We start from the raw sequence: 14,216 nt of genomic DNA on the forward strand, positions 1-14,216 counted from the left end.
CAAGATATAAGGTGAGGTTGGTCGCAAAAGGCTACAGTCAAGTGGAGGGAGTTGATTTTCATTATGTTTTCTCTCTAGTTGTGAATTATGCATCCATTTGGGCGCTGTTAGTTCTTGTTGCATATACAATCGAGTTAGAGCAGTTAGATTTGAAAACTGCTTTCCTTCATGGCGACCTAGAAGAGGGCATTTACATGCAGCAACTAGAAGGCTTCAAGATCAAAGGCAAGGAAGATCATGTTTGTCTCATTCATAAATTATTATATGACCTAAAGTAGTCCCCTTAGTAGTGGCACAAGAAGTTTTATTCCTTCATGTTAAGTATTGGTTTCATTTGAAGTAAATACAATAGATATGTGTTTCTATAATGTTTAGATGATGAATCATTTATTTATTTGTTGCTTTATGTTGATGATAGGTTAATTGTGGCTAAGGATCCATTTGAAATTGAATGACTTAAAACCATGCTTAACTCTAAGTTCGAGATTAAGGATCTTGGTGCAGCCAAGAAAATTTTAGGGACGAAAATTTTGAGAGATAGACACTTCGGGAAGCTATTTCAATCATAACAGAGATTGTAATAGCCCGTTTTTTAGTGGTACCGAAAATAGTGGTTTTGAGGCCACAAAACCGATGAGTAAGTTCATAAATGTTATTATTTAATATTTACAAGTCAAATATGGTATTAAAATAAATTTTGAATTGGCAATTTATGTTATTTGAATAAATAATTAGGTTTAAGTGGTATGACCCTAAAGTCAAGTGGTTTTAGAAAATGAGGTATCGAGATCTCGTTTCTATAAATCGAGTCGTAAATATTTTATTAAATATTTACAGAGTGTTATTAAGTTTGTATTAAAGTTTCATTAAGAAATTTTTATGTTTAAATGATTAATTAATTAAAAGGACTAAATTGTAAAAAAATGAAAAATTTAATCATTTTTTAATTTTATTAGTTAATGGGTTAAAAGGTAAAAGTGGGAGGCTTAATGTTGCTATTAGACCATAATAAGTTGTTGGATGGTTGGACATTAGCTAAGATTATATATATTTTTATATGTTATATGTTTAATTTAATAATTAGTAATAATATTAATAAAAAAAAGTATTAAAAACATATCATCATCTTTATTTTTGGGTAGCAACCACAGAAAACTCCATGGAAAGGGACTTTCAAGCTTCAATTATCTCTTTTATACTTGCATGGTACGATTTTCGAATCTATTATTAGTAGTTTTTATATTTTTTACAATCTATTATTAGAGACACGGCCATGTGTCTCAGCCGTGTGAAGGTCACGGCCTCAGGACATGGGCGTGTGCCCAGGTCGTGTGAAGTCTGCACTTAATTTTTGGAATTTAATTCGTCAAACGGCCTAAGCCCACGGGCGTGTGACTTGGCCGTACAACCATATTTGGTTGATGACGTCATAGTCAGAGACTTACACAGGCTGAGGACACGGGTCCTAGCACGAGCGTGTAACTCCTCAAAACATGAAAATTTTCTAAGTGTTGCAGAAGTTTTGAAAGTTTTCAGTTTAGTTCCAATCCATCACCAATGTATGCTTTGGGCCTCATAGGCCCGTATAAGGGACGTTATGCATGCACATGAATGGTTTTGAAATTGAATGAAATTCTATGGGTTGGTTTTGTATGAATTATTATGTTTAAGTCCGGTAATGCCTCAAACCCTGTCCTGATGTCAGATATGGGTAAGGGGTGTTACATCCAAGCTCGATTGTAAGTCCGTCTTTGTCCCATTTTTAATGATTTTTACATTTTTGTGAATGTTGTAACTTGATTTAGCTATTCTAAGGACTAATTTAAAAGAAAATCAGTCTAAAATTTTACCCATGTTGAATATTTGTGTATTTTGATTTTTAATGGTAGAAAATGCATGTTGGGTGTTAGATAAACAACATTTACCAAGTAATTTTTGATGAAAATTTCAAATAGGGACCTAGCTGTAAAAGTTGTAAAATATGGGTAAAAATGTGAATAAATGAAAAATGTGGGTTTTTATGAGCAAGGAATAGGTTCGGCTAGGCTTGGGTGATGAGGAAATTGAATGAAAATCATTTTACGAGCCTAGGGACTAAAAAGTAAAAAGTTAAAAAGTTAGGGGCAAAAATGTAATTTTTCCATAAGGTGTTTTTGGGATTAAATTGAATAATGTGATGATTGAATGAGTTAAATGTGTATTATAGATCAAGAATGGTGAGGTTCTGACCTAGACCGGGGAAAAAACAAGGTTGTGGACTAAATCTAACTATTAGGCATTTTGTACCGAGGTAAGTTCGTATGTTAAAAATAAGCTTTAGATTAATTGTACTTAAATGCTTTAATATTGCATGAACTGTATGTTTGATCATGTGAATGTGTATAATTCTACGAACGAGTTCGATGATGATTTGGCAAGTGAGAAGTCCCATTGAACCTTAGGAATAGATTAGGATACAAGTGAAATGTCACTAGGGTCATTATGTGTTATGTGATTATGTGATCTGGGTGCTGGTTTTGTACGTCCTATCGGTGGCAGAGTATACCGACATATGTTGTGGATACTTGACAGCTTGTATGAGCAACACCGTGTAGCTATGTCTTGACTGATAGCTTGTGTGAGCAGGCCCATCGATAGCTCGAAACTGAGCGATTATGTGATATGAGATTGAGGTAACATTGGCTACGTATGTGGCACTTAGCATGCAAAAATCCCAAGTATCTGATATTATTATTTCGAGTGGTCCACGGGTATGTCAAAGATCAGAATATGTATAATTTCATTTTGAGATGGTTCAGGTATGCAAAAAGCCCATGTTTATTAAATGCTTGAAACGATGAATATGAGGTAAGTTTTATGGTGGAATGAGTTATGATCATGAGACTGTGGTAAATTTACATTTAATTATGTTATAATATTCAAATGTTATATGCATGGTAAGGTTGCTTATTTCCTGCATATGAGCTTACTAAGCTATATAGTTTACTACATTTATTTTCCATGTTTTATAATGTCCCAAGCTATCCCAGGTCAGAGATCATTAGAGATTCGAATCACACTATCAAACTCTCATTTTTCGATATTGATGATCTTAGTATTTTGAAAGTATGACATGTATAGGGACTTGGTCATTTTATTATATGCGTCATTATGATTTTAGCCAATGTATTGGCTTCTAATTGTCAAAAGCTTGATTGGACATTTGGCCATGTAAATTGGCTTATTTTGGCTATCATGGTTGTAAGCCTAAGTATATTCCTATATGTGTCAATGTCTTTGGTGATATGGTCATGGTATGCTTGGTGAATGATGGAATTTGATTCATAGCATGAATGTGAAATGTTTGGAAATGTAATCTATGGATGAGATGGGTCGTTGGGTGTGTTAGGAAACCTAAGTAGAATTATTCATGATGAAAGTACTCATGTTGATACTTGTGAATGTGAAATTTGCTTGATTGATTTAAGGCATAATAAATGTTGTGAGTATGATAGATGTTGCTATTGTATTGGCATGTGTTGGTCATAATTGTGGGTGTTTTGGTTGCTCTAGTATATTATGTTTTGTGTCATTGAATTGGTGTATGTGTATGTGTAAATAAGGGTGGAAAATGGCTTGGTAAATAGCCTTTATTTTGTCTACATAGGTAGACACACGGGCGTGTGTCTCGGCCGTGTGTGACACACGGTCTACCCCATAGGACTGTGTTCTGGCCGTGTGTCCCCTGCACCTTAATTTTGAGAAGCAGAATGCTCAGAATTGAGCACACGAGCAAGGATATGGGCGTGTGTCTCAGCCGTGTGGACGACACGGCCTTGAATACGGGCGTGTGCCCTAGCCGTGTGAAGTCTACACCTATTTTATGAAAATTAATTTTCTACATGGTCTAGCATACGGGCATGTGACTTGGCTGTGTAATCCCAATTTGTTCATGAGTTACAAGTCAGAGAGTTACACAGGGTCGAGACACGGGTGTGTGTGACCACACGGCCTGATCACAGGGGCGTGTCCCATATCAACACGGGTGTATGACCCCTGTTCATAGCAAAAAAATTTCTCAGTTTTCTAAAAATTTCTAAAGTTCTCGATTTAGTCTCAGACCACTCCCAAAGCATGTTTAGGGCCTCGTAAGCTCGTATTAGGGGCTTTATGATTAATTGTAAATGATTTTAATTTGGATGCAAATTTATGGCTCGGAATTGTATGATAATTTGTGTGGTAAGTCCAGTACGCCTCGAACCCTGTTCCGGCGTTGAATACGGGTAAGGGGTGTTACATTTAGTGGTTTCAAAGCTATGGTTTAGTCAATTCTTGGACTAACGTAATGTATGTAAGAGTCTAGCTATACATGCCATATATAAATTTTGATAGTGTGACAACTCCTAACAATTTAAACTGTGTTTTCATATAATAAATGGATCCTGACCGAGAAGTGGCTGATAACGTTGAGAGTAATGTGCTAGCTCCCGCTCAAGGGACCACACCATCTGAAAGTAGACCAATGATGATTTGTCAAGGAGGAGAGGCTAGAGAAGCCTTCTTCCAAAGTATGATTGAGAGGTTTGTCAAGTTTGTTCGAACAAATCCAACTGCTCAACATCCTCTATTCCTACTTAACCCCCAACCAATTCCCATAGCTCTCTAAGTTGTGGAATTGGTAAAATGTAATAAGACTCCAGTTGATAAGATTCGGAAACAAAGGGCTTGAGAGAGCAGAATTTTGGCTTGAGAACTCTATCTAGGTATTTGATGAGCTTTCTTACACCCCGGATGAGTGCTTGAAATGCGCTATATCACTTCACTTCTGAGGGATATGGCATATCAGTGGTGGAACACTCTTTATCTGTAGTACCGAGGGAAAGAGTTACTTGGGATTTCTTCTAAGAGGAATTCAGAAAGAAGTACATCAGTCAGCAGTTTATTGATTAGAAACGTAAAGAGTTCTTAGAGTTGAACAAGGCCGAATGACTGTGACTGAATATGAGCGGGAGTTTATGCTCGAGAATGTGTTTCAATAGAGGCTATTATGTGTAAGAGATTCGACGATGGGCTGAATGAGGACATCAGGCTGTTAGTTGGGATTTTAGAGTTGAAAGAATTTGTTGTGCTAGTCGTACGAGCTTACAAAGCCGAAGAGTTAAGTGAGAAAAAGAGAAAAGCTGAGTTTGAGGCTATAGATTCGAGAAAGAGGCTGATGAATAAGTCGTTTCAATCTTCATCAAAGAAATTGAGAGATTTGTATGCTTGCTCCAATGCTTCAGCCGGGTATCCCAACAGAGATTGTGAGAAGCAATATTCAGGTTCTAAGGCCCAAACTACATCCATAGCAAGTGTAGGTAATGCTAGGTCTAATAAGCCTAGATGCCAACATTGTGGTAGCTGACATCCCAATGAATGTAGGATGAATAATCGGGCTTGCTTCAAATGTGACTCCTAAGATCATTTTATCCGAGACTGCCCTAAAATGACTGAGAAAGAAATTTTCAAAATACAAGATCAAGTAATACTGCTACTAGAGAGAGGCCAGTGAGAAATATGGGAAATGGGACCAGTAGCAGAGGAGTATCCAAAGACTCAACTATGAAATTGGAAGCTAAAGCACCAGCGAGAGCTTATGCTATTCGTGCTCACAAGGATACATCCTTGTAATAGCTCGATTTTAGATAAATCAAAATAGTGGTTTCGAAACTATAAATCTGAGGTCGTAAAATTATTTAATATTATTTTTTATATTTATAGCATGTGAATTTGTATGTGTGAAAGTTTCGTGTGCTAATTTTATTGTTTGGATGTCTAATTTGACAAAAGGACTAAATCGCGTAAAATGAAAAAGTTGCATTCTATATGTTAAAAGTGTCTATTTGCTATGAGGCATTAAATGAAAGGTCCTTATGTTGTAATTAGACAATTGATAGTGGAGATGGACATTAATGGCCTTATATTTGATGTTTTAAATGTTTATAAACCAAGGTTAAAATGGTAAAAGTTGAATTAATGTATAATTAAAATAAAAAAAAACATACAAATTAGTCCAGTATCATCTTTGTTGGCCGAATATTGAAGGAGAAGGAAGCTAGGGATTTGGTTTTCATTCGATCACTTTAAACCTTGATTGAGGTATGGTTTTTGATTTGTTTTTAATAATTTATATGTTTTTGTAATCGTTGCTTCGAGTACTAGCTAGCCCGTGCTTTAATTTTTGAGTTTGCTGGTGATTTTATAAAATGCCATTGATGTTAGCTTGAGCTTTTGAATGTTTGATGATGGAAAATGAATATTTGTTTATAGATATCAATGTTTTGTAAAGTGATTTTTTGTGAAAATGCTTAAATAGGACTAAATTATGAAAAGTATAAAATGTGGGGTTAAAAATGTAAAATAAATGAAAGTTTTGGGCTACTAGGGACTTAAGTATAAATCGGCTAAGCATGGGTAAAATTGAATTGTGTGAATTTTGTGTATTTGTAAAATAAGGAGTAAATTGTAAGAAATGTAAAAGTTTAGGGCCAAAGTGTAAATTAGCTTAAATATGTGTTTGTGGACTAAATTGAATGAATCAATGAATAAATGAGTTAATTTTGAATGTATATAAATCAAGAACGAAAGAAATTGGAAAGGAAGTCGAAAGTTATTAAATAGTTAATCCGACCCCTCTATTCTGACTATGAGGTAAGTTCATATGCAAACAAATGTCTTTGAATTGAATTATATATGTTTTATTATCATTGAATTGTTATGAATGCCAAACAAGCAAATACGAGCATGAATCAATGAAGTTACGACATCCGAAAGTCCCGTACGAACCTTAGGAATACTATAGGATATGAACGTGATGACATTAGCTTACCGAGAAGTGATCACATGTAAGACCATGTCTAGGACATTGGCATTGTATTGAGATTACGTGTGAGACCATGTCTGGGACATTGGCATTGTTAATCAATTTCGTGTAAGACCTTGTTTGGGACAGTGGCATCGATATGTGTTAACATGTAAGACCATATTTGGGATATGGCATTACATGAACTTATGTGATTTCTGAGTATCCTTAACGATTCCGAATGGTTCAATGGGCAAAGTAAAGTCGAGAAAGAATGTGTGAATGAGTTAAATGACTCAGGTATGTATGAGATTTATATGAGTATTGAAAGGTGAAGTATATGATGAATATGACTAAGATATAGAACATGTGTTCAAGGTGAAAGGTTTGTGAACTTGTATATGATTTGTTATGCTTAGCATATTTGAATTGATGTACAAATGTTCATATGATAACTTTATTTGTATATGGCTTACTAAGCTTTTAAAGCTTACTTTGAGTGTTCTTTCCATGTTTTATAGATCATCGAAGCTAGCTTAGACATCGGGGATCAATGGGAATCATCATCACACTATGGACTACTTGTTGGTATTTTTGGATGTTAGTAAATATGGTATATGGCATGTTAGGCTAGTAAGTTGGTGATATGTTTTAAGATTTGATATAGGCATGAGATTTGGCTTATTTTTGGTTGAAAATGTTGTTATGTATTTGGTCATATAATTTGGCCCTAGTGTTATGTTTGAAAGATGATATATGAGATGTATAATGGCTTATATATTGGCTTGTTTTGGAATTGTTTGCCTTAGTGACTGATATAGATAAATGGTATGTTTTTATGACATGGAGTATAAAATAATATGATGAGTTGATTTATTTCAAATTTATGCAAGTTGTGATGATTTTGGGTATATTGATTTGGTATGTTTGTGATTATGGAATTTAGTAATTGGATTGGTTGATGATAGATAGCATGTTATGTGATTGAATTGGTATGTCTTGGTTGCCTATATATGTGTTAAAGTGATACCATTTTGTCGGCTAGGTGAGCATGAGAAAAGGGTGGCAAATTGGCTTTACAAATGGCCTATTTTTGTCCACATGGGCATGTGTCTCAGCCGTGTGCGACACACGGTCATATTACACAGCTGTGTGTCCCCTAGAGAATAATTAGAAATCCAAGTCAGTCTTGAGAAGGGCCTAGACACACGGGCGTGCTTGATGGTCGTGTGAGGCACACAGCCTTGGCATATGGGTGTGTGTGGCTAGTTTGAAGGTACACGGGCTAGACACATGGGCGTGTGGTCGACCGTGTGACCCAAGTCAGTATGTATGCCCTGTTTTCACACGGCCTATGACACGAGTGTGTCTAGAAACTGTGTGAGGCACACGTCCTGTTCACACGGGCGTGTGACCTATGATTTCATGAAATTTTTCTAACTGTTCCAAAACTTTTATATGTGATTGGTTTAGTCCCGAACCACTCTTAAGCATATTTTAAGGTCTCGTAGAACCTTATAAGGGACAATGTGAATGTTTGCAAATGGTTATGATAATGATTATATAAATGCGTGTGCAATATCATGATTTTGGGCCTAGTCGAAATAGCGGTTTCGTAACCACAAAATCCGAGATAGAAATAATTATTTTATGATTATTTTGAGGTCTATGATATGATTGCATGATTGTGTGAAAATTTCGTGAAGAAATTTTATGCATAGAGTGCTTAAATTGAAATTAGGGACTAAATCGAATAATTTGTAAAACTTGCATTCTAGAAGTTTCTAGTATGAAATTGTTTTGAAATATTAATTAGGAGGTCTTAAATAGCAATTTTACCAATTTCTAAGTCTATGGACAAAATTGGACATGGATGGAATTTTTGGAAAGTTTAGTAGTAAGGGCATTTTGGTCATTTAGGGGTAAAATGAATTAAAATACAAAATTAAAAGCCAATTTTACTCATCTTCAACCCCATGGCGGAATATAGCAAGGAAAAACCATGGCTAGGGTTTTTCAAGCTTCCAAGCTCGATTGTAAGTCCGTTCTAGCCTCGTTTTTAATGATTTTTACGTTTTTGGAGTCCCGGTAGCTCGATTAAGCTTATGCTAGCAATAATTTAACCTAGGGTTCATATTTGGAAAAATACCCATAGGTGAAATTTGTGTATTTTAGTGTTTTATGATAGAATATGAGGTTTTAAATTATGTTAGACAACTTGTACTACTCGATTTTAAGTGAAAACGAGCAAAAGGGCTTAATCGGTAAAAATACCTAATAGTCATAAGTACATGTTAGAGTGAGAATTTGATGTTACCATAGAAGGGAAAAATGATCAGCATGTCATAAAACATAAGAAAATAGGCTGAAGTTTAATTTACGAGCTTTGGGGAAAAGTGTAAATATGCAAAAGTTTAGGGGTAAAACTGTAATTTTGCCAAAATATGATTTTGGGTCAATTTGTATAATGTGAGTCCTAATTAGACTATATTTTAAATGATAGAGCAAGGAAAACTAAAATTCAGGCTAAAATGGGGAAAATACCAAGTTGTGGACGAAATGGTAAAAGTAGCCATTTTAGCATCTGAGGTAAGTTCATATGTAAATGTTGGTAACATAGTTATTATTTTAAATGTTTTAATGTTATTTAAATGATATGATAATTATTATGAAATATTATCTGTGATAATTGTTTGTTAATATGTCAAATTATGTGATATACTTGGAAAATGTGAAATACTACCGAGTATCAGATAGCGGCATTCCGTAGAAGATGGTTGAGACACATGATTGGGAAAAGGTCCGTTGAACCTTAGGAATGGATTAGGATACAAGTGACATGTCACTAAGATATTTGGGCATCCGAACTCGTTGAGTTGAGTCTGAGTTCACTTATGGATGCGAATGTCCGAACTCGTTGAGTTGAGTCCGAGTTCGAGAGATGTAACTAGGCATCTGAGCTCGTTGAGTTGAGTCTGAGTTCACTTATGGATACGAACGCCCGAGCTCATTGAGTTGAGTCTGAGTTCACTTATGGGCGGGTTACATGGTAGCTTGGCTACATATGTGGCACTTATGTGCAAACTTTCCATGTATTCAAATTATATTCCGATGTGTTCAACGGGTAAAATTCTACTCAAATGGAAAAATACTCGAGATGAAAGGGGCGTATTGGTAAGTGTTGTGAAATGAATACTTTGAACAGGTATGTACTTAACCCTCGGGTTGAAAACTCGATATAACAACAATATGGTAAGATGATAAATGAAAATGTGATATGAATGTCTCGGTGATGATTATGCAAATGATGTTTTATGTTTGCGTATATAGTTGTGTTACTTGCTATTTGCATGTGAGCTTACTAAGCATTTATGCTTACTCCCTCCTTTTCATTCCTTGTAGTGTTGACAAGCCAGCTCGAAAATCGGGAACGGTCGGAGGCACACTCACACTATCCGTATACCATCTTGGCATAATGGCTTGTATATTTTGAGTATGGCATGTATAGCATTATAATCATTTTGTATATATGGTCTTATGATATGGTTATTGAGTGGTATGGAAATGCTTGGTAATGATTAGCCATTGGAATGGCTAATCATGATCATATTTGGTGTTATGTATGCTAAATTGCTAGCTAATCCATGGAAACCATGAAATAGGTAAAATTTACCATAAAATAGATTGAGACATACAACAGTGATGTGAGTTTGAAAAATCATTAAAAATAGTAGAGATACAATTAGATGATGAATAAAATATGGAATTGAATAATTATGAGTCTATTTTCATATGGATGGAACAAAATAGGTATATGAGTTATATTTTATGAGATGTTTAAATTTCTGTGAAACAGGTCCAGAGCGATTTCTAGATCCCCTATTCTGACTTTGGAAATTCACCATAAATTGTTCAAAGATAATTATAAGTCATGATTTATATTTACAGATTCCTTATTGAGTCTAGTTGTATTAGAAACAAACGACATAGTCATTGAAACTCTGTACTAGGAGATATCTGATTCGTAATACACAGAGGTCAGAGCAGTCAAACCCTGAAACAGGGGAGACTTTAACTAATAAACTGTACTAATTTTCTAGACCAAAAATTCTATTAAAAAATTAGTAAATAGATATATGAGTCTAGTTTTAGGGAAAATTTACGGAATTGGATTTTGAGTTTTGGAACTCGAGATATGAATTTTTAAGTGACTGTGACGCAGATTGCTAGCTTGACTGAAAATTTTAAAAATAAATTGTTTGAGCTGTTTAAATAATGAATTAAGTCTGTTAACACTTCGTGTTCGACTCCGGTGACGGTCTCGGGTACGGGGTGTTACAACATGGGATTGAGGTGTATCATCCGGTAATGCCTCCTAACCCTAATCCGGCAATAGATTTGAGTTAGGGGTGTTACATTTTATTGGTATCAGAGCTACGATTTAGTCGATTTTAGACTAACGTAGCGAGTGAGAGTCTAGTTATATATGCCATATATAAACTACGATAGTGTGATGATTTTTGACAATTAAAATGTGTTTTTCGTATAGAAAATGGATCCCGGTTGAGCCGTAGCTGACGATGTTGAAAGTAATGTGCCCGCTCCCGCTCAAGGGGCAGGGTCGGGTGATTCTAGGCCGGTTACGAGTAGCATGAGGGAGAGGCTAAGCAAGTCTTCTTCCAAATGATGAATGAGTGGTTCATTCAGTATATTAGAACTAATTTGGCTGCTCCACAACCTTCACCCTTGCCTAATCCTCCACAAGTCCCTGTCATGCCACAAGTTGTGAATCTGATTTAATTGAGTAAGCCTCCGATTGATAAAATTAGAAAATATGAGGCTAAAGAGTTCCATGCTACTACTGATAATGATGCTGAGAGAGCTGAGTTTTGGCTCAAGAATACGATACGAGTGTTTGATGAAATGTCATGTACTCCTCATGAATGCCTTAAATGTGCTATTTCACTTCTGAGAGATACGGCGTATCATTGGTGGAAAATGTTAATATCTATGGTTTCGAAAGAATGAGTCACTTGGGAGTTCTTTCGGATTGAATTTAGAAAGAAGTACATCAGTCAGAGATTCATAGATCAGGAATGCAAAGTGTTTTTGGAGCTGAAACAGGGCCATATGTTTGTTATGGAATACGAACGACAATTTATGAGATTAAGTCAATATGCACGAGAATGTATTTGACTGACGCAATTATGTGCAATAGATTTGAATATGGTTTGGATAAAGATATTCACTTGTTAGTTGGGATTCTAGAAATAAAAGAGTTTGTTGTGCTTGTCGAACGAGCGTGTAAAGCTGAGGAACTCGTGAAAGAGAAAAGAAAAGCCAACTCAAAAGCTAGAGAGGTACGAAAAAGATCATCGAATAAATCATTTCAGTCAACATCAAATAAGTTCCGAGATGATTTTAGTCGTTCAAAGGCTACTACGGGCTATTCTAGACAAGATCGAGAGAGGCCATCTGTGGTTTCAAAAACAACTTCAATAGCTAGTGTTGGAAATGTCAGACCAAATCAACCTGAGTGCAAACATTGTGATAAACGACATTCTGAAAATTTTAGATTGAATGATCGGACTTGCTTCAAATGTGGATCATTAGATCATTTTATCCATGAATGTCCTGAGTTGGTCGAGCAAGATACAGTACAGAATACGAGGCCAAGTAACACTACAGCTAGGGGTAGACCACCCAGAAACACGAGTAATGTCAGTGGTAGCGAGAGAATGATTAAAGACACTGTTGTGAGATCTAAAGCCCAAGCACCTGCCAGAGCTTATGCTATTCGCACTCGCGAAGAAGTTTCATCTCCAAATGTTATTACTAGTTCTTTTACTCTCTATGTGTAACACCCCTATCCTGTAACCGTCATCGGAATAGGACAAGACGTTGCCAGAAATTAGGAATCGAATCAGAACAGTAAAATTTTGAACCTTTTCTTAAATATAAGATCATTTATTTATAAAACTAATAGACACAAACAAAGATCGAATTTAAAACTTATAAAAGTAAACTTCCATAAGATGCCATATTCGCATGGCTTATATACAATAGTCAAAATATCATTCTACTTATAGTCTATCCTATACATGCCATAAGCTAAGTCCAAATCACATGATGACTACAATAGTAGATAGTGTGACGAAGTGCTGACGATCCCCGAGCTAATAGTAAGAGTCAACGATCTACAAAAATAAACAGAGAAACATAACATTCAAAGTAAGCTTTCATAAGCTTAGTAAGTCTTAAGCAATTTAAATAGTTGAACTTAAAAACAAACCAAATGTTTGAAATCACATAATACTTTCTGATTACAATACTATTTGGCCGATTATGCACAACACATATCATTTTACTCCGTTTATACTCAAACTCATATAAACATAGTATTTACAAGCTTCCGGATTAACTTTAATTCTTTCAAATTTCACTGGTGTATCATTTCTTACCCACACTTACTTTCAACATTCATAGTTCAATAGCATATCGAAAACTATCTTGTAACTTTGCATAATAACTGAATGCAAACATATACAAATATACATATGAATTTACAACATCTTTTCATATGCTTCTCAATACACATTCTTAATTCCCGTCAGATCAATCTCACATATAATATATATATATATATATATCACATACCTGAATCACTTAATGTGTAATACGAGTTCAATTTATCATCTTAGCATAGGATCTCGTAGTCATATACTTTATCAAAGTCACTAACACTTGGCCTAAAAGGTATAAAACCCGAACATAACACCATCACGAAGCCTACGGGACTTTAAACTCAGATATAATACCAGCACTAGGCCTGCGGGATTTAACCCAGATATAATACCAACACGAAGCCTGCGAGATTTAACCCGGATATAATTCTAGCATAAAGCCTGCGAGTCTTTAAGCTCGGATACACATCAAATATCATGCATATTTAATCATATATTAACACATCTCATTCAACATATCACATTAGTAGTCATTTGCTACATTCGGATATAAGCTCCATATAAACACCATCATTTACATTTCGGTTCAAAAGTCATACATAAATATCACATATCCATTTCACCATTCAAACTTAACCCACAGTGACCATTCGACTATAAATCATATACATAAATTATTTATCGCAAAACTTAATTCAAGTAGAACCAAAAGGTCACAATTCACCTAATATATACATATTGCTCACCGATTCACACACAACCTTTCAAATTAGCAATTATAAGTTGGTTCCGCACATAGCCCATTCTTATCGATAATTTACGATGGTTTTACCCTTACTCACATATATGACATAGGCATTTTTACCTATTCTTCTCAATTCACATTCATGATTCAATTCCAATCGATTTAACATGCATAAGTACATATCGCA

This window comes from Gossypium arboreum, chromosome 6 (assembly GCF_025698485.1).
Source record: "Gossypium arboreum isolate Shixiya-1 chromosome 6, ASM2569848v2, whole genome shotgun sequence".
NCBI classification, from domain to species: domain Eukaryota; kingdom Viridiplantae; phylum Streptophyta; class Magnoliopsida; order Malvales; family Malvaceae; genus Gossypium; species Gossypium arboreum.